General features: G+C 36.3%; 1 long non-coding RNA gene and 1 pseudogene across 1 annotated transcript in view; both read left to right on the top strand.

Moving 5' to 3' along the window:
* LOC141488915 (uncharacterized) overlaps positions 1–20883 on the top strand; it is a 153852-nt gene that overhangs the window by 1215 nt on the left and 131754 nt on the right. Inside the window, exon 2 of the long non-coding RNA XR_012468849.1 lies at positions 1287–1340. This is a non-coding gene — a long non-coding RNA (uncharacterized LOC141488915). The remainder of the gene's footprint in view (positions 1–1286; positions 1341–20883) is intronic.
* LOC141488912 (55 kDa erythrocyte membrane protein pseudogene) lies at positions 7344–9126 on the top strand (annotated as a pseudogene).

The raw sequence follows: 20883 nt of genomic DNA, 5'->3' as shown, positions 1-20883 counted from the left end.
TGGGTAGAACCTTTGTTGGAATCAGAAAGAATAGGGTTAAAATCAACCTTTATATATTTATTAGTTGTATGATCCTTGGCAAATCACTTAACCACCCTATGTCTCAAACACCTCATCTGAAGAGGACTGACTGGAAGACCTCAAAGACGCCATCCAAAGTTTAAAATCTATTCTCTGAAAAAGAAATGTTCCAAGTATAGAAACCTAACAGAAGAGCTCAAACCTGTGTGAGAACGGAATGAGATAACATCTCATCCTTGTCATCCTGTCTACTACTGGAGTTGGTCCAAAGATGTTTTTAGAGGGTTTCCAAGAAGTGATCTTAGATTCCAACATTCTTATTCAAGAACCAAAAGCAGTCATTTTTATCTACCTGTATAATAGTCAACAGAAATATATGTGTATAGATTTTGTAAATATATATATATATGTGTGTGTATGTGTATGAATAGGATATATATATATATACCTCTCCACACACACACACATATATGTGTGTGTATATTACATATATATATATATATAAACACAATAACAATAATAATAATAAGTCAGATAATGACTTATTCTGGGACTGTTTCTATCTGAATTCCATTAAACAAGATGAAAACTATTTTTATAATTCATTCATTATTTTATAATAACAATACTAATAAGTATAACCTTCATCCATTAGTTCAGTTTGACCTTCACTAGGCTCTAATGACCTGCATAGACAATTTCATCTAAGAAACAGTCTGTGTTCATGTATTGCTAAGATTACAATAATAAACTTACTCATTTCAAACCTAATGCCAACCATAGCAAAGTTTCACATGCACGATTCCCTGTAGGCATGATTATTTTGATTTAAAGTAGAACTAAAAATGATAATAATGTCCCATCAAAATGAAAATGAACTGTAGTAAAATTCACCTCTTTATGGTTCATAAACCCACATTACATTATATAGTCCAGTGAAATTATCAAGTATTCAAATATATTCTTCAGCTTTCACAAGAAGATCACTTTTGCTTTTGGTCATGTCATCTGCTTAAAACTGTATTGCAATATATCTTCAGATCTCCTACTTATTGTAATGTAAGGTTAGCCCTGTTTGTTTCTAAAGAAAATTATATTCATCAATATATTTACCTCCAAAATGTTTCACAATTCTAATAATGCTTAAGCCAATTGTTTCTTTTGTTGTTTTTGTTCAGACATTTCAGTCATGTCTGAATTTTGTGACCCCATTTGGATTTTTTTTTGACAAAGCTAATGGAGTGATTTGTCATTTCTTTCTCCAGCTCATTGCAGAGATGAGGAAACTGAGGCAAGCTGGATTAAGTGATTTGCCCAAGGTAAAAAAAAAACAACTAGTAAATGTCTGAGACCAGATTTGTCAGGTCAGTGGGGTTAATGAATAAATCTTCCTGCCTTCAGACCTGGAATGGTAATTACTTTGACCATTGAGTATACCAAAGACCTATTTGGATAATCATTCTTTAAAAAATTTTTTTTTATTTTTCTAATTACATGCAAAGGTAGTTTTCAACATTTATGCATTTGCAAATTTATGAGTTTCACATTTTCTACCACTCTCCCTTCACTCTTCCCTCCTCATGGAGGCAAACAATCTGGTAAAAGTTGTACAAGTACAATTCAATTGTGTTTGACATATTTCTATATTAATATTGTTGGGAAAGAGGAATTAGAACTAAGGGGGAAAGAAATCATGAGTAAGGAAAAAACATAAAAGAAATTTTAAAAAGTGAACATAATATACTTTGTCCTGCATTCGGACTCCATAATTTTTCTCTAGATATGGATGACAATTTCCAAAACAGATCTCTCAGTATTGTCTTTGATCACAGAACTGCTGAGGAGCTTCATCCGTCATAGCTGATCATCTCACAATGTTGTTCATGTGAACAGTGTTCTCTTGGTTCTGCTCACTTCACTCATCAGTTCATGAGAGTGTTTCCCATGCTTCTCTAATGTTCTCAAATGTTTATGATTTCTTATAGAACAGTAGTACTCCATAACACCCATACACCATAACTTGTTCAGTCATTCCCCAATTGATAGGCATCCCTTTAATTTTCTTTGCCACTATAAAAAGACCTACTGTAATTATTCTTGAACATGTGGAACTTTTCCCATTCTTTATGATCTCTTTGGGATACAGACCTAGTGGTAGTACTGCTGGATCAAAGGATATATACAGTTTTATTGCCCTTTTGGGAATAAATTGCTTTCCAGAATGTATGGATCCATTCACAACTCCACCAACAGGGCATCAGTGTCCCAATTTTCCCACATCCTCTTTGGTCGGTATCAATCATCTTCCTTTATTGTCATCTTATGCAATCTGATAGGTGTGAGGTAGCAACTCAGAGTTGATTTAATTTACATTTCTCCATTCAATGATGGTTTTCATGTGACTATGAATAACTTTAATTTCATCTGAAAACTGCCTGTTCATATCCTTTGATCATTTATCAATGCAGAAAGACCTATGATCTTATAGACTTGATTTAATTCTCTATATATTTTAGAAACGAGACCTTTATCCCATTCACTAGCTGTGAAAATTGTTTCCCAGATTTCTGCATTCTTCTAATCTTGGCCACATTGGTTTTATTTATGTAAAACATTGTAAATTTAATATAGTTGAAATCATCCATTTTTGCAATTTATAATGTTCTCTATCTCTTGTTTGGTCATAAACTTCTCTCCATAGATCTGACAAATAATTTCTTGTTCTCTTAATTGGTCTATAACATCACCCTTTTTGTCTAAATCCTGTACCCATTTCAACCTTATTTTGGTATAGGGTGTGAGCTGTGAGTCTATGCCTCATTTCTGCCATATTCTTTTCCAGTTTTCCCAGCAGCTTTTGTCAAATAGTACAGTTTTATCTCAGAAGCTAGTGTCATTGGGATTGTCAAGCAGTAGATAACTGTAGTCATTTATTAGTTTCTTTTGTACCTAATCTAATCCACTGATCCATTTTTCTATTTCATAGCCAGTTCCAGACAATCTGATGATTGCCACTTTATAATATAATTTTAGATCTGGTATAGCTAGGCCACCATCCTTCACATTTTTCCATTAATTGATATGCTTGATATTTTGTTGCTCAGATGAATTTTATTATTATATTTTCTACCTCTGTAAAATAGTTTTTTGGTTGTTCAATTGTTATGGCACTGAATAATTTAATTTGGGTGAAATTGACATTTTTATTATATTAGTTCAGCCTAATCATGAGCAACTGACATTTTCCCAACTGTTTAGATCTGACTTTATTTTTGTGAAAAGTATTCTGTAATTGTGTTCATTTAGTTTCTGGGCTTGTCTTGGAAAGTATTTTACCAAGTATTTTATGTTGTCTTAATGTTATGTTGTGTTATTTTAAATGTAATTTCTCTCTCTCTCTTGCTCTTGAGTCTTGTTGTTCATATATAGAAATGCTGATAATATGTGGTTTCATTTTATACCCTGCTACTTTGCTAAAGTTATTTCAAGTATTTTTTTAGTTGCTTTTCTAGGGCTCTCTAAGAATATCATCATTATCATCTGCAAAGAGTGAAAGTTTTGTTTTCTCATTGTCTAATCTAATACTTCAATTTTTTTTCTTTTTTTAATTGCTAAAGCTAACATTTCTAATATGATATTGAATAGTAATGGTGATAATGGGTATCCCTATTTCATCTCTGATCTTATTGGAAATCTCCTAGTTTATTTCCATTACGTATAATATTTGTTGATGGTTTTAGATAGATATGGCTTGTCATTTTAAGTAAAACTCCATTTATCCCTGTGCTCTCTATTATCTTTAAAAGCAATAGGGCTGTATTTTGTCAAAGGCTTTTTCAGGATCTATTAATATAATCTTATGATTTATGTTAATTTTTGTTATTGATATGGTCAATCATGTTGATTGTTTTCCTAAAATTGAACCATTGGATAGTCATTCTTGACTGGCATGAGAGGCATACGATGGCAGGCATCCTTCTTTGAGTGGATATGCTTATCCATAATTAACAAGGAGATGAAACTTTAGGAATCCCCAGTCTCTTTATGGTTAGAAGTGTCTCTTTTCTTTTTTGCCTGAAATGTCATGACTGATAATGGTGAGAGGGGATGATTATCCTATCATAAACATACAACTCCATCGAAATGGAAAAAGTTTTCAAAAATCTTGTTTGAAAATAGATGTATGTATTTATAAGATTATACATTAATAGAACTGAGTGCTCATCAGGTGCTAGAACCTTGAGAACATCTAAAAGTTATGCTCCTCTTTATTATCAGTATTAGTCTAGCTTGGTGTCATGAGGCAGGCACCTTTGACTTTATATTACATATATTGGCATTGGTCTCAAATTCTTCACTGAGGTAGTCAAACCAACTTTATATAATTCCAAATCATTCCCCCACCTTTCACTGATTCTGAGCTCAGATGCAGTGTTGAAATAAAATGAGGCATTTGTAGATCACTCAGTGATTAATTCAATAACTAATAAAGTTCAATAATTAATATCAATGTATTTTCTGAACTATAGAATAAAAAACAATTATTCAATGAGAATACACCAACACTTAGCTTGGGTAGATACAGCCCACTCATCAATATATAAAAAATTTGTCAGTTAAGCAGGGCAAGGTGTGTCAGTTTGAATGAACTCAGGACTTCTGCCAAGTCTGAAGGGTTCCAATTCCACATAGGTATGCTTTAAAAAAAATTCATTAGTGATCAGGAAGCCAAGTTAATTTTGCCAGAGGCTATCAGGAAACTCTATCAAAAAAGGTACAGTGTAAACTTTAGCCCCTAAATCTTTGTTGTCTTTGAAGGAAAAATTAATCTGATTTGCAAAGGGCTTAGGATATTGCTTTTACAACTCCCAACCCATTTAATCAGGCACAAACCCTATTTTTCCCATTTTTAAGGGAGGAAAGCCCCATTCCTTTTTAGTGTTCTCATTCATTGCCTTCCATTTAGCCATTTCTGTCTAAGAATTATCTTTTCCTTCTGTTTCATTTTCTTAGTATTACTAAGTAATAGTGAAGGTTATTGAGTTATTCATTATTTTCTTATATAAGGCTAGTTATAATATGACATGCCTTTATGATTTAATCAAGTGAGAATACATCTAAATCCATCAAAGACCTTAGATTAATTGTGAGACGTTCTTGAAAGTCATTGGATAAACTTAAGTTGACAGGAAGACTATTCCACTTGGTTGAAGGACTTAGATATGTGCTTGGGCTTGTATAAAATCAGAAGCTATTTCTGAATGTAAGACACTGAAGTGTGTGATGAACTGAGAAGGAGTAGCTATAGCCTAAGCCAGAGGAGAAACATGAATCTCAGTGGCTCAGAGGATATGGATTTTTTAATAAGTATCTGAATCTTAGTCTTCTCCCCAGAACAAGTGATGTGGCATGCATATCAGGAACATATATAATGTTCCTGTACAGACATAATAAGGAAAAGGAGATTAAAGACTATTTAAGAAGCCCAAAAGAAAATCTATACCATATCCAAGGGGAACATATTGAGACTTCCAGAATTTATACTGCATATTTTCTATTCTCCCCAGTCCCTCCATGTACTGACAGAAGAATGTGGAGGATTTTGGAGGAACTGTTTGAACTAACTATATCACCATTATAAATCTTCATTTTTCAAAGTTAATTTTATTCTATCTGACACTGATTTTAATAATAAATAGTTATTGGGAAAATAATTTAAAACTTGCTTAAAATTGTTTAAATTGATTGTTATTGGGGGCAAGCATTCCAGTGGGCCTAATGAGCTATACAGTGCCAGAACTCTGGTCTGCATCATTTACCCCCTCATCTCTCAATCTGGGGAATCAGAGCCATCAGTTTGAGTGAGAGTTGGTATTAAAATTCTGGAAACTGTGTTGCAGAATGTGGAGAAATACTGTTCTTGATGAGCCTTACCATTTTCCATGGTCAAATGCTATTACAAATACAAGGAAAGCCATGAGTAGGTTCGCTGCTATTTGCCAAACCCAAAGCCACAACCTGTAGAGAGGTGTAGGAGAGCAATAGGGAGTGTGCACTATAAGAATTTCTGTGTTGAAACAGATGGTTTAGAGTTCCTGGGCTGTGTATCAGACAAGGCAGTTCATGCATGAAGCATGAAGGGCAGAGATAGAGTGGAGGCACAATCCTAAACTACCACAAACCACAAAATGGAACTAGGAACAGGTAAGTGGCTTTAGTCATTTAATGGATAGAAAGACTTTTTTCTTCCTTGAAGGAAGATGTTTATTAAAATTAAACTATTCCAAAATATGACATAATATGAGAGTGAGTTATTAATCATCTTACCCTTGGTTCTATCCTAATTTAATTAAAGCTTAATAAATATTTGTTTAATTTAATTTGATTTTTCAACTTAACAAACATTTATTGGATATCTCTTCAATTCACAAGAGATTCTTCTAGATGGTGAAAGGAATATAAAGGTGGAAAGGACATGCTCATTAATTATTATGCGATATTGTTCTGAATCTCTGTATCTGTGTCTTCATCTATAAAATGAGGAAAATAATGCATATTTGATTCCCATTTGCTCTAAGGAATAACAACTGAAAGGATTCTGGTTAGAACATTGTTATTATAAATGGAATTAAGGAATCAGTTGGACATTTCTTTTTAAGCATTTAAGAATAGCACTTTTTGCATTGTTCAGTTAAGTGAAAGCATTTTATCTTCAGCATTTTTCTTCCTAACACACCCAGAGTGGGGAGGTATCCAGGAAAATAGTCATTTTGGTAATAAGATACCATTTACATAATACAACAGTACCCAATACGTCAACCTTATGGATTATTATTCTTGCCTGGGATTTTGCAATGCAATGCTTCAGATCTCAACAATGAAAGATAGCATGACAGAAAAAAGACACACTTGGTTGGAGACATATTAATAAATTTCATGCAAAATCAGCAAAGGCAAATGGTATTCAGTATTTAGATTTAGGTTGAATGAGCTATGTATAGTCCATGTTTGGATCATAAATTTAGAGGAAGGTAACTTAAGAGGTCAAGGAAACTAATTCCCTCATTTAATAGAAGAATAATATTTTTTTAAATATTTAATTCTCATTTTGTACAAAAATGCTTTTTTAATACATTAATAAAATATTCTTGTTTTAGAGTAAACAAAGTACCCCCTCCCCCCAAAAAAAATACAGACTTGCTTGAGCGATAAAGTAAAGGGGAGAGAAAAAAATTAAAATTAAAATTAAAAAAAATAATAGTAGGGGCGCTCCCGGCTGGCCGTGAGTCGGGTGGCTGTGCGGGGCTGCCTGGGGGGGCGTCATGACGCTCAAGTTCAGCTGCAAGGAGAGCGGGAACAGCATGCGCTTGGCGCTGGCCGACCTGTACCTGGAGCACTTGCTGCACCACCGGGCCAAGCCCCAGGGGGCTTCTTTTCCCTCTAATGCTATGACCGAGGACATATACACCAATGGGTCTGCTGCACCAGCTAGTCCTGGGCTCGGCCAAGGCGGCCACCGGGAGCCACAGAAAGTCCGCTTCATTCAATTTGAGAAAGTCACAGAGGAGCCCATGGGAATTACTCCGAAGGTGAATGAGAAACAGTCTTGCATGGTGGCCAGAATTCTCCACGGAGACATGATTCACAGACAAGGCACCCTTCACGTGGGGAGATGAGATCTTAGAAATCAATGGCATGAGTGTAACCAACCACTCTGTGGATCAGCTGCAGAAGGTGATGAAAGAAACCAAAGGAATGATCTCATTAAAAGTGATCCCCAACCAGCAGAGCTGGCTCCCTGCTCTCCAGATGTTTATGCGGGCCCAGTTTGATTATGACCCCCCAGAAGGATCCCCTGATCCCCTGCAAGGAAGCAGACCTGAAGTTCACCACAGGAGACATCATTCAGATCATCAACAAGGACGACAGCAACTGGTGGCAGGGCAGGGTAGAAGGCTCTGCCAGGGAAGCTGCAGGCTTAATCCCCTCTCCAGAGTTGCAAGAGTGGAGAGTGGCTAGTGTGGCCCAGTCAGCTACTCGGACTGAGTCTCCGAGCTGCAGCCCCTTTGGGGAAAAGAAGAAAAAGTACAAAGACAAGTACCTGGCGAAGCACAGCTCAATTTTTGATCAGTTGGATGTGGTTTCCTATGAGGAAGTTGTGCAGCTCCCTGCATTCAAGAGGAAGACCCTGGTGCTGATAGGAGCCAACAGAGTTGGGCACAGCCACATCAAGAACGCTCTGGTCAACCAGAACCCAGAGAAGTTTGTGTATCCAGCTCCATATACCACTCGACCTCCAAAGAAGAGTGAAGAAAATGGGAAGGATTATCACTTCATCTCTACTGAGGAGATGACCAAGAATATCTCAGCCAATGAGTTCTTAGAACTTGGCAGCTACCAGGGCAACATGTTTGGCACCAAATTTGAGAGATTGCACCAGATCCATCAGCAGGACAAGGTTGCCATCCTGGACATAGAGCCTTACACCCTCAAGATTATTCAGACGGCAGAACTGTCCCCTTTCATTGTGTTCATCGCTCTGACAGACAAGGCCCATCAGTCAGAAGCGTTGCAGCAACTGCAAAAGGATTCGGAGGCTATCCACACCAGATATGCACATTATTTTGATCTCATGCTGGTAAATAATGGCATTGAGGAGAGCCTCAAGATATTGCAAGAGGCCTTTGAGCAAGCATGCAGTTCCCCCTAGTGGGTACCTGTCTCTTGGGTTTACTGAGAGTACTTTGGCTTGCTTTTCCTGATCTTGCCCCAACACTCAATGGAAGCCCCTCTTCATAGCTAGTCCAAGCTTGCTGCTTCTGCTCCTTGACTTACCTATCCCCCAAAATGGGGGTCCCAACCTTTGGGACTTGGCAAAGTTGCAGTTGGCTCTTTTCCTGCATCTCCCTCTTTGAGAATCCCTTGATTCCCAAACAAATCAACTGGAAAATCACTGGGAGCTGTGTGGGAAATGACTGCAGCCAAAGCCCAGCTCCTGGGAGCCTTCTCCTGCCCCCTGCACACCACTGCCCGCCAGTGCCACAGCTCTGCTTAGCTTCCCCGTCTCCCCAGGGAGCACAAGCTTTTCCCATTTGCTTTGGGGAAGGGTGTTTCTCTGGTATAACCATTGTGCAATGTCTCTAACTGCCAAAATAGAGGAAATGATGTGCAGGGAAGCCTTAAGTAGCAATAAAAATGTCGCTGTGCAAATGCCAAAAAAAAAAAAATAATAATAATAGTAGTAATTGTAGGTATGGCCAGGTGGCATAGTGGATGGAGCACCAGCCCTGGAGCCAGGAGCACCCAAGCCCAAATCCGGCCCCGTACACCCAACTATCACCAAGCTGTGTGACTTGCAAGCCACCCCAACCACTGCACTGCAAAAACCAAAAAAAAAAAAGACAAAAAAGACCAAAAATAAAATAAAATAGTAATAATAGTAGGGTCAGTTGGGTGGCAGACAGAGCACTGGCCATTGAGCCAGGAGCACCCGGGTCCAAATTTGGCCACAGACACCCAGCGATCACCATCACAAAAGTTAACTCCCATATCTTTCCATCATTGCCACTGCTGATCACAACTCCCTCCTTTCATATTTCTCCACTACCATGTACTATATTTTTTCTCTCCTTTCACTCTGACTCTGCTGTAGGGTAGCTGAGTAGTGCAGCAGACAGATCCCTGGTCCTGGGGCCAAGAAGCCCTGAGCCCCCATACCACCCCTTAGGCCCAGCATCCACCTGGCCCTATGGTCCTGGATAGGCCATCCAATCTCAGCCCCTTGCAAGAAGTAAAAAAGAAAATGTGTTATACCTGACCACTGTTCCCCCCATGGTCCATCTCTCTTCTTTTATTCACATCCCCATCCCTTCCCTCTGCTCCCCCCTCCTTCTTACTCCAGTTGTCTATACCCCATTGAGTATATTTGCTGTTTCCTCTCCTAGCCATCTCTGATGAGAGCAAAGGTTCCCTCATTTCCCCTTGCTTTCCCCCCTTCCATATCATTGCAATAACTCATTGTAATAAAGAAAAATCTTATTATATGAGATATCTTGGCCTATTCCCCCCTCTCCTTTTTCTTTCTCTCATTACATTTCCCTTTTTTCAATTGACTCCATTTTTATACCATATTTTATCTTCTAATTCAGCTTTCTCCTGTGCTTCATCTATAAAAGCTCCTTCTACCTGCTCTGTTAATTGAGAAGGTTCATATGAGTATTATCAGTGTCATTTTTCTATACAGGAATACATGCAGTTCATCATCATTAAGTCCCTCATATTTTCCCCTTCTCCTCCAATCTCTATGCTTCACCTGAGTCCTGTATTTGAAGATCAAACCTTCTGTTTAGCTCTGGCCATTCCAACAGGAACATTTGAAATTTCCCTGGATCATTGAAAGTCCACCTTTTTCCCTGGAAGAGGACATTCAGCCTTGCTGGGTAGCTGATTCTCAGTTGCATTCTAAGCTCTTTTGCCTTCCGGTATATTATAGTCTAAGCCCTATGAGCTTTTAATGTAGTTGCTGCTAAGTCCTGTGTGATCCTGACTTCAGCTACATGATATTTGAATTGTGTCCTTCTGGCTGCTTGTAATATTTTCTCTTTGATTTGGGAGTTCTGGAACTTGGCTATAATATTCCTGGGGTGGGGGGTGTTTGGATCTCTTTCTTGGGGAGATCGGTGAATTCTCTCCATTTCTATTTTGCCCTCTGTTTCTAGGATATCAAGGCAATTTTCCTGTAGTAATTCTTTGAAAATGATGTCAAGGCTCTTTTCCTGATCATGACTTCAAGGTATTCCAATAATTTTTAAATTATCTTTTCTAAATCTGTTTTCCATATCAGTTGTTTTTTCAATGAGATGTTTCATATTTTCTTCTAATTTTTCATTCTTTTGGTTTTGAAGTATTGAGTCCTGATTTCTCATAAAATCAGCAATCTCCCTGAATTCTATTCTTTGTCTGAAGGATTTGTTTTCCTCAGAGAGCTTTCTTATCTCTTTTTCCATCTGGCCAATTTTGCTTTTTAAAACATTCTTCTCCTCAATAACTTTTTGAACTGTTTTATCCATTTGACCTAAGCTGGTTTTTAGCATGCTATTTTCTTCAGCATTTTTTTTGGATTTCCTTGACTAAGCTGTTGACTTCATTTTCATGTTTTTCCTGCATCTCTCTCATTTCTTTTCCAAGTTTTTCTTCTATCTCCCTCATTTGATTTTTCAAACTCTTTTTTGAGCTCTGTCATAGCCTGAGCCCAATTTCTGTTTTTCTTGGAGTCTCCTGCATCTGCAGGAGCTTGTGCTTCCTCATCTTCAGACTGAGTATTTTGATCTTTCTTGGGCTCACAGGCAAAGTATTTCTCAATGGTGTTCCTCTTTTTTCTCTGCTTGCTTATTTTCCCTGCCTGAGCCTGGTTTTGTGGTGCTTCCTGAGCTTTTGGGACACTCCCACAAGGATCTCAGTGTGTGAGGCTCTGTCCTCCCTCCTGGTCTGTGAATGACCATAAGCGCCACCCTCTGCCACAGGTCTGAGGTGGGGGGGGGGGCCTAGACTGTGATCAGGATCTGAATGTGGTCAGAACCCCAGAGTCCTGTTCCAGGGGCAGAGGACAGAGCTCGGCAGTCTCTCTCTTCACTCCCCTCCCTAGGTTCAATGGGCTCATGCCCTGGGGGTTCCTGCTTACTGGCTCCCTCTGCTTCTTTTTCCTGGATCTGGACTGCCTTGGCCACACTGCTTGCTGTGTGCCCTGAGGGCTGGGTTTCACTTGCTCACTCTGGCGGAGGTCTTCCCACTGTTCCCCCAAGTTGTGCTCGGTGCTCCCCGGAGTGTAAGTCAGAAAACTTCCCCACTGCTGTGGCTCCCAGCACCCTGGGGCTGCCTCCAGGAGGCTGAAGTTCTTTGGCTCTGGTGGGCCACCCCTCTGGTGGCCACCCCTCCAACCCCAGGGAGCAGAGCCTTTCTGCTCTTTTCCAGGTTACCTTGAGTAGTAGAATTGCCTCACTGAATCCCTCTGTGGTTTCTGTCTCTTGAAAATTTAAAGTCCTTAGTTTATAAGTTTTATGAGAGAGCGCCTAAGAGAAGATCCTCTCTTGTCCCCATCTTGGCTCTGCCCTCGAGGAATAATACTTTTTTAATAAAGTTTTTTATTTAGTTTTTAATCTATATTCACATGTATGTTTTTAATTTACAAAATTTCCTTCCACCCTCCCTTCCCACCCCCCTCCCCTCAATGGTGAACAGTCAAGTTAGCATTGTAGATATATATATTTTTGTTTAACATGATTACAGATTAGTTATTTTTGGTATGAGAAATTAGGATACATAAGGATTAAACAGGATATGTAAGAGGTCATTTTTATAATGTGCTCATCAGATTCTGAAGGATTGATTTTTTGGAGTTTTTTTGTTTTGTTTTGTTTTGTTATGTTTTTCTTCCTCTGTATGGAGATAGCATTGTCTATAGCCAGTCTAATATAGTTGTCCTATTCTCTGAACTGCTGAGAGGAGCTGTTTCTATCAAGGTTGATCATCTCACAATGCTGTAGTTAATGTGTACATTTTTTTTTTGCTTCTGCTCCCTTTGCTCATCATCACTCATTACGATATGAGGAATTAGGATTAAGGGAAAGAGATATATGAGATAATTTTTATAAAGTGTTCATAAGATTCTGAAGGGTTGTTTTGTTTTTGTTTTTGTTTTGTTTTATTTTTCTTCCTCTGGATGGGGATCACATTGTCTATAGTTGGTCTAATACAGTTGTCCTAGCTCTTTGAACTGTGAGAGGAGCTGCTTCCATCAAGGTTGTTCATCTCACAACATTATTGTGAATGTGTATATTGTTCTCTTGGTTCTGCTTCTTTGCTCAGCATCAGCTCCTGTGACTCATTCCATGCTTCTCTATGACCATTTATGGCTTCTTATAGAATAATAATATTCCATATTATTCATATACCATAACTTATTTAGCTATTCCCCAATTGATGGACATCCCTTTAATTTCCAATTCTTTGCCACTATACAAAGAGCTTTGATGAATATTTTGGAACATATGGAACTTTTTCTATTTTTGATGATTTCTTTTGGATATAGAACTAGAATTGGAATTGCTGGGTCAAAGGGCATGAACATTTTTATTGTTCTTTGGCATAGTTCCATATTGCTCTCCAAAAAGGTTGGATCTGTTCACAACTCCACCACCAATGCATCATTGTCCCAGTCCTCCCACAACCTCTCCAACATTGATCAATTTCCCCCTTTTTTTTTTCATCTGGGCCAATCCGATAGGTGTGAGGTGATACCTCAGAGTTGTTTCAATTTTTATTTCTCTAATCAATAATAATTTGGAGCATTTTTCATATGATCTATATATAGCTTTAGTTTCTTCATTTGAAAACTATCTATTCATATCTTTTGACCATTTATCAATTGGGGAATGACATGTAACCTTATAAATTTGATGCAATTCTCTGTATATTTTAGAAATGAACCCTTTATCAGAATCTAGTTATGAAGATTGTTTCCCAGCTTTCTGCTTTCCTTCCAATTTTGGCAACATAGAGGTCTGGAAAGCTAAAGTATCTTGCTCAAAGTCATACAGATAGTGACTATAAGAAATTTGATTTGGGTAGATTCTGTGACTTCATATTCAGAAGTCTTTTCTCTAATCAAAGCTTCAGTAAATTTCCATTCTCCTTCTTAAGAATATTTTTTTGTAAAATTACCATATTCTCCATATTATACCCTAGTAAAGGAAGGGTTTTTCTTCATATTTTTCCAGATTTAAGAAATAAGGAGAGGGAAAGAAAAAGGAAAGAAATTGAGATAACCTTCGGCTTGTACTAGTTATTTAAAATTTCTGAGTAATGTGATTTTACCCCATCTCAAATAATCCAACTTTATTTCCCTCATTCTTTCACAAATCATAGTCTTTAGGATCTTATTAAATAATATTTATTTTTAGATGAGAAACATGGACTGAGCATGGGGAAGTCATTTTCCTAAAATCATAGAATGGGGTGGTGGTGGTAGAACCAAGACTAGGAATCTGGCCTCTAACTTAACAGTCCTGGATGTTTTTCCTCTATCAAACTCTCTTCTTTAAGCATTCTCAGATCAAGCACTACCCATAAGAATACTGACTCCCCCCTTTCTCAAGTTTTCATATAACAATGATGAGACAGCAACTCTCATTGACATGGTATTCACCAGTTTAACTCTCAGCATAATTTCACTGGCATCATGGAATACTTAGATTCTGATTGTGTTTCCTTCTGCTGTTGCTGACATTTCACTTTGGTTCATGAATTGAGGAACCTGAATAATCTGAGAATCAAAGGACTAAAAGCAATAACATACTGATAAATGGATTTCTGAGGAGAAAAAAAGTGTACATTTACATATATTATATATGTATATAAATATATATATATCTGTATACTTCTAAATTTAATGTTTATCATAACCATTTTCTTATCTGGACAACTAACAAAATAATAAATCAAGCTCTGATTTATAGCAAGTATTGATTTCCAAGGTGTAAAATATACTGAAAATCTAACAATTGACCCTTGCCAGTCAGTTGGAGTTGATTTCAGAACACCACTGACCAGAAGGGACATTCAGAGGTCAGCTAATTGAACTAAATTTAGCCCCAGGTCTGACAAAAAAAAAAACTCAATAAATGCTTGTTGATGGGACGACTCCATTCTAGACTGGACCACTTGTAAAGTATTTCCAGAAAGGTATTGATCAATTTTAGTCCTAAAAATTTCTAAAACAGATTTCACATTCTTCCTAGGTGTCCTATTCCAATGTCTCAGAACCCTAGGAGTCAGAGAATTCTTGCTAAATCAAACATAAAATCACTTCTGTCATAGATTAAGGTAATGTATTACTTCTGGCAAACTTATCCAAGTTAAAGAATAAATTTTAAAATTTTTTATTTTGAAAATGACAATGAATATTAATTTTATTTCTCTTATTTCCTAAATTCTTTTGGGAAAGGTAGCATTGAGGATAAGTGCAACAAAATCCAAAGGATAAGAATTTTAAAACTTTTTTCCCAAAAATTTTGTTGTTTCCTCTCCACCCCCACAATACAAATAATTTCCAATATCCCCTTCAGCCTAAGAACTTGACCTTGTATATAACCCTAGCAAATCTGATGAACACTTTATAAAAATTATCTCTTTCCCTTAATCTTAATTCCTCATGCCAAAAATTACTAATTTATAAATATGTTTAACAAAATATGTATGTAAAATGGTAACCTGAGGGGAAGGGGTTGGGAAGGAAGGATTGAGGAAAATTTTGTAACTTGGAAATATGCATATACAAGTGGATGAAAAATTTAAAAAATAAATTTAAAAAAAGAATTTGACTTTGTAACAGAGCTAAGCACTATCCTACCAGTCCAGAGACTAAGTCTCAAGGCATATTTCAAACATGTAGATTTTCTACCTTTCTACTAAAGGGAAGGGAGTAATTTTTTCATCATGTGTCCTCAAGGACTATTTTACTTCTTTCAAGACTACCATTTTCCTGCATTCTTTGCAGGAAGCTAGGTAGAGGGAAACCAAATACTGAGCATAGCTACCTATATTATATCTCATCATGTAATCTGACTGTATAAGGTTTCCCCTCATTCTTTTCTTCTTTATACAAAATAATCCAAATTATGCTAGTCTTTCCTCAGAGGGCGTATTTTTCATACCTTTCATCTGAGACCCTGGCTAAAAACTGGTCATTTTTTTTGTTTGTTTGTTCCAAGAGGCCTGAAAATGGTCAAAGTACCCAAAAAGATTCTGCATACATAATAAGAGGATTAGCTCATTGTTACTACACACTGTGCTCCTATTTATTCCAATAGTTGTGTTTATGAGAGAAATTAGACAAGTTCAGACAAATTATGACTCTACATCAGGGCATGTAAAAAAATACCTAAGAAATCATTCATAGTTATTTAAAAGCAGGTTAGAGAGTAGATCACTGGGAAGGAATTAATCAAGCCAAAGGTTGAATATGTCAGATTTCTTCACCTGAAAGGCACTTTCAAGCTTCTTGAACTTTATCATCCTATGATATTTAAATTGATAGGAAAAAATCTTGCCATGTTGCCCAACAAAATCCTTTATGCATTTTTTTTGTTTCTTTAGTCATTTCAGTTTGTCCAACTGTTTTTGATCCTATTCGGGATTTTCTTGGCAGAGATACCAGATTAGTTTGTCATTTCCTTCTTGACTCATTTTATAGACAAAAAACTGAAGCGAACAGGATTAAGTGACTTGCCCAGAGTCATAGAGCTACTATATATACGAGATCAGATTTGAATTCAAGTCCTTCTGATTCCAGAACAAGCACTCTACCCACCATCACTCACTTTGCAATCATAATAAATGTAAATGTTTTACTATAGCAGAATTTTTTCGAACTGCTCTAAGCAGAAAATTAAATGTATTTTCTAATCTTAGTTGTGACAATAAATAGATTTTCAAAACAATAAATTTGCATTAGTAGATAAATTTGAGTTGTTATTTTTTTCATTCTGCTTGTAGATGGAAAATATAATTGAAAGTTGAGCACAAAAGCATGGGGGGAGAGGATCTTAAACTATTTGTGTTGTTTCATTTAGAATCACTTGTGTTTTATTTATGTAATTATTTAATGAATCTAGCCTCAATACTTTTAAAATATTGTTTTTAAAATCACAGGTGAATTAGTAATTGGATTCAATTCTGCTCCTTAGATGTGTTTCCCCATTAATTCATTGTCTGACTTTGGAAATACCAGACCTCTTGATTCTTTCTAAGACTTACAAAATTCGGATAAGTAGCAAATCATTTCATCAGGTGGTGGGTTGCATTCTTAAACATTAATTCTTGGATCTTGGTTGATCATTGCATTGATCATAGTCTCCTCATAGGCATTATGGGAGAAGGGGAATTTGTAGAAGACTTCAAATGGAGGGGGGGGAAGATGAACAAAGGGTCTTTTTAAGTTTTGACAGCAATAATTTCCACTCTTTGAACCAACACTTGCTTATTCAGGTAATGACCAGCAGAATTCCATAGCTATGACAATTGTCTAGAGACCTAAGTGACTTCTTAGCTTGCATGCCTAAGAGCTATCTCAATAAAAGAGGTTTTCCAAATCAGACTCATGAAAATCTCAACTTGTATTGTCCAAATGATGTTAGAAATTTCTTCTAGACTTTTAATTTTTGCTGTTTTATTGTTTCTTTTAAAAATTACCTGTACTTATCAAACTCTAAAAAGATTGAGTACTGACAAATACATAGTAGAACAGAAAATAAGGATTGTACATGAAACTATAGATCACAATTATGGATCACTATTATGTATATATTAACTTACTTTTCTTTTAAAGCATGTAAGATTGGGGCAGCTAGGTGGCACAGTGGATAAAGCACCAGCCCTAGAGTCAGGAGTACCTGGGTTCAAATCCGGTCTCAGACACTTAATAATTACTTAGCTGTGTGGCCTTGGGCAAGCCACTTAACCCCATTGCCTAGCAAAAACCTAAAAAAAAATAAAGTATATAAGATCAATATATCTTTCAAAAGTATTGCTTTCCATTTCTATCTTCCATCTGTTCTTTTCCCTCCATTAAAAAAAAAGATACTCCCCTTTCGTTCCTTCCTTCTTCCCTTCCTCCTTTTTCCTTCCTCCCTTCCTCCTTCCCTCCCTCTCTTTCATCTTTTCTTCCTTCCTTCCTTCCTTTCCTCTATCAGAAACACGTTATAAAAATTGTTTCCAGTTTTTTGCTTTTCTTGTAATCTCGACTGCATCATTTTTATGTGTGTATGCAAAATCTTTTTAATTTGATATAATCAAATTTGTCTATTTTAAATCTTTTAAAGCTCTCTCTAACTCTTGTTTGGTCATAAATTCTTCCTTTTTTTTCATAGATTTAATGGGTAAACTATTCTTTATTTTCCTAAGTTGCTAATAAAAAAGTGTCATCCTTTATTTCTAAATCATGTATTCATTTTTTTATCTTGGTATACAGGGTAAGGTTCTGCCATACTGTTTTCCAGTTTTCCTAGCAGTTTTTATCAAATAGTGAGTTTTTGTCCCCCAAGCAGGAGTCTTTGGGTTTATAAAACACTAGATTTCTATGGTCATTTACTACTGAGTCTTGTGTACCTAATCTATTCCACTTATCCACTACTCTATTTTTTTTAGCCAGTTTCAGGTTGTTTTGATGATTATCCTTTTATAATGCAGTTTGAAATCTGGTTTAGCTAGACTAAGTTCCTTCACTTTTTTTTATTAATTCTTTTGATATTTTTGACCTTGACCTTTTGTTCTTCCAGATGACTTTTATGATTTTTTCTAGCTCTGTAAAATATTTTTTGATTGTTTTATATGGCACTAAATAAGCAAATTATCATCTTTGTTTTATTGATTTGGTCTATCCATAGCAATTGATATTTTTCCAATTGTTTAGATCTGACTTTACTTTTGTGAAAGGAATTTTATAATTGTATTCATTTTGTTTATAGGTTTATCTTGGTATGTAGACTCCCAAGTATTTTATTTTCTACAGTTATTTTGATAGGAATGTCTCTTATCTCCCGCTATTGGATTTTGTTGGCAAAATAGTAAAATATTGATGATTTCTGAGGATTTACTTCATATCTGAAACTTGAATAAAGTTGCTAATTATTTCAAGTGATTTTTTAGTTTATTCTCTAGGATTCTCTAAGTATATTACCATATCATATTAAGAGTGATAGTTTTGTTTACTCATTGGTTATTCTAATTTCTTCAATTTTTTAAAAAATTCTCTTAATGTTAAAGCTAATATTTCAAATACAATATTGAATGAAAGTGGTGACAAAGGCTATCCTTGCATTACCCCTGATCTTATCAGGAAGAAGCAATGTCCTCTTCTTTAATGGGATCTAGGCAGAATGCAGAGCAAATTTATTTTTCCAAATGTTTAAATGTGAAGAATTTTTGTTATAACTTGGCTACACAGTCAGCCACCATTCCTTTTACACAATGGCATAATTGACAGAGACTTAGAAATATGTGGTGTGATTTTAATCTTTTGATCAATATCACCATGTGGCCATATTAGGATTGATTTCACTAAAAAGCTACAATGGAAATATGTTGCTATCCCCTACTACTTGAGTATAGTTCCTGATTCAGGATTTGCCTGAAGTAGGGCAAAGAATCAGATAATTCTGTGCAAGTTGTTACACAGCACTAGGTAGTCTTATTGAATATATATATATATATATATATTGGCACTCCTTTTCTATTCCTAGTACACTTTTTTCTGCATTCTGAGTCCCTTCTTCTTGTCCTCAGAAAAACCTTACTTACTCCCCCTAGAAGACATTATATTTCTTTTTTTAAAAATTAATTAATTTATTTATTTTCATCATATGCACATGTATATTTTTTAAGTTACAAAATTTCTTTCCACCCTCCCTTCCTACCCTTCTCCCCCCCCAGTTGCGAACAGACAGGTTAGCATTGTACATACATATTTGGGATAAACATATTTATATATTGGTCATTTTAAGGAAAAGAGATACATGATTTATTTATCAGATTCAGAAGGGTTGTTTATTTTAGCTTATTTTTTTGTTTGTTTTGTTTAGTTTAATTTTTCTTCCACTGGATGGGGATAACATTGTCCATAGTCAGTCTAATAGGACTTTCCTAGTTCTCTGAACTACTGAGAGGGGTTGCTTCCATTAAGGCTGATCATAATTGTTCTCTTGATTTTAGTGACCCTTTCTAGTACTGGGCAAAACTTTTCTCATATCTCCTAACATCCTGAACTAAAAGGAGGGAGAGAAAGCATAGCTTTTGCTCCTTAGTGACACTTCCAGACCCTACATTTACTTCCCTCAAGGAAGGCTGAAGGAAAAGGTGACTGATGTTGAGTATTTTTAAATGTTTTGCTAAAAAAGTGATTTCAATAACTAATAAAGCTTAATGACTTTTAAGAAACTTTCTATGTGACCTGCCTTAAGAAAGAGAGATTTCATTAGATTCATCAAATATAGTGTTAAGATGTGCTTAAACCCTGACTCAAAGTTTATGTTTTTATTTGGGGGTGGGGAATAAAGTAAATTTTTGCCCAAACCATGTTTTAAAGCTTTTCTTCTAACAGCACCAACTAGATCTAATACAGACACAGACATAGACACACACACACATACACACACACAAACACTCATACACAGAATTCTTGACCTCCTGAACATAGAAATATTCATATATGTATGCTCTATTGCCAAATTTGTCAAAGTTATAATTTTTTTAGTTCTATACAAATGTTCATGAATAAAAAAGTTGCAATAGCTGGTGGCTAAATCTGGTTCTGTGGCTGTTTAAAACTAAAAGTTTGGAAGTATATAGGTAAAATCAAGATGGCAGAGAAAAAAAAAAGCAAGGATTCATCTGAGCTCTACCCAAAATACCTTTAAATAATGCCTGAAAACAAATTCTTGAGAAGCAGAATTCACAAAATGATGGAGTGAAATACTATTATAACCTAAGATAACTTAGGTCAACACAAAAGATCTATTTCACCAGGGTCTGAGTAGAGCACAGTCCAATATAGTTTGTGTCTCAGGAAACCAGAAATAAGTCTTGGGAGCATTTGAGATAGCACATAGATGGTAATGGGGTCAGACAACTGGTCAGAAGGAGATTACTGGGATCCTTTGCTGGCACCAGGGGCAAGACTCTGCTGTATTGCCTATTCTTAGGTGTGAGCCCCACTCCTGGGTCTCGGTCCCAGTGCAAGGAGAAGTACCAATCCACCAGAACTTGCAGCCACAAGGATTCAGAGATCCAGGCCACCATTCCAGGGCAGAA

This window comes from Macrotis lagotis, chromosome 1, assembly GCF_037893015.1.
Source record: "Macrotis lagotis isolate mMagLag1 chromosome 1, bilby.v1.9.chrom.fasta, whole genome shotgun sequence".
NCBI lineage: Eukaryota > Metazoa > Chordata > Mammalia > Peramelemorphia > Peramelidae > Macrotis > Macrotis lagotis.
Note: the sequence above shows the minus strand (reverse complement) of the source record. Positions and strands in the feature narration are given on the sequence as shown.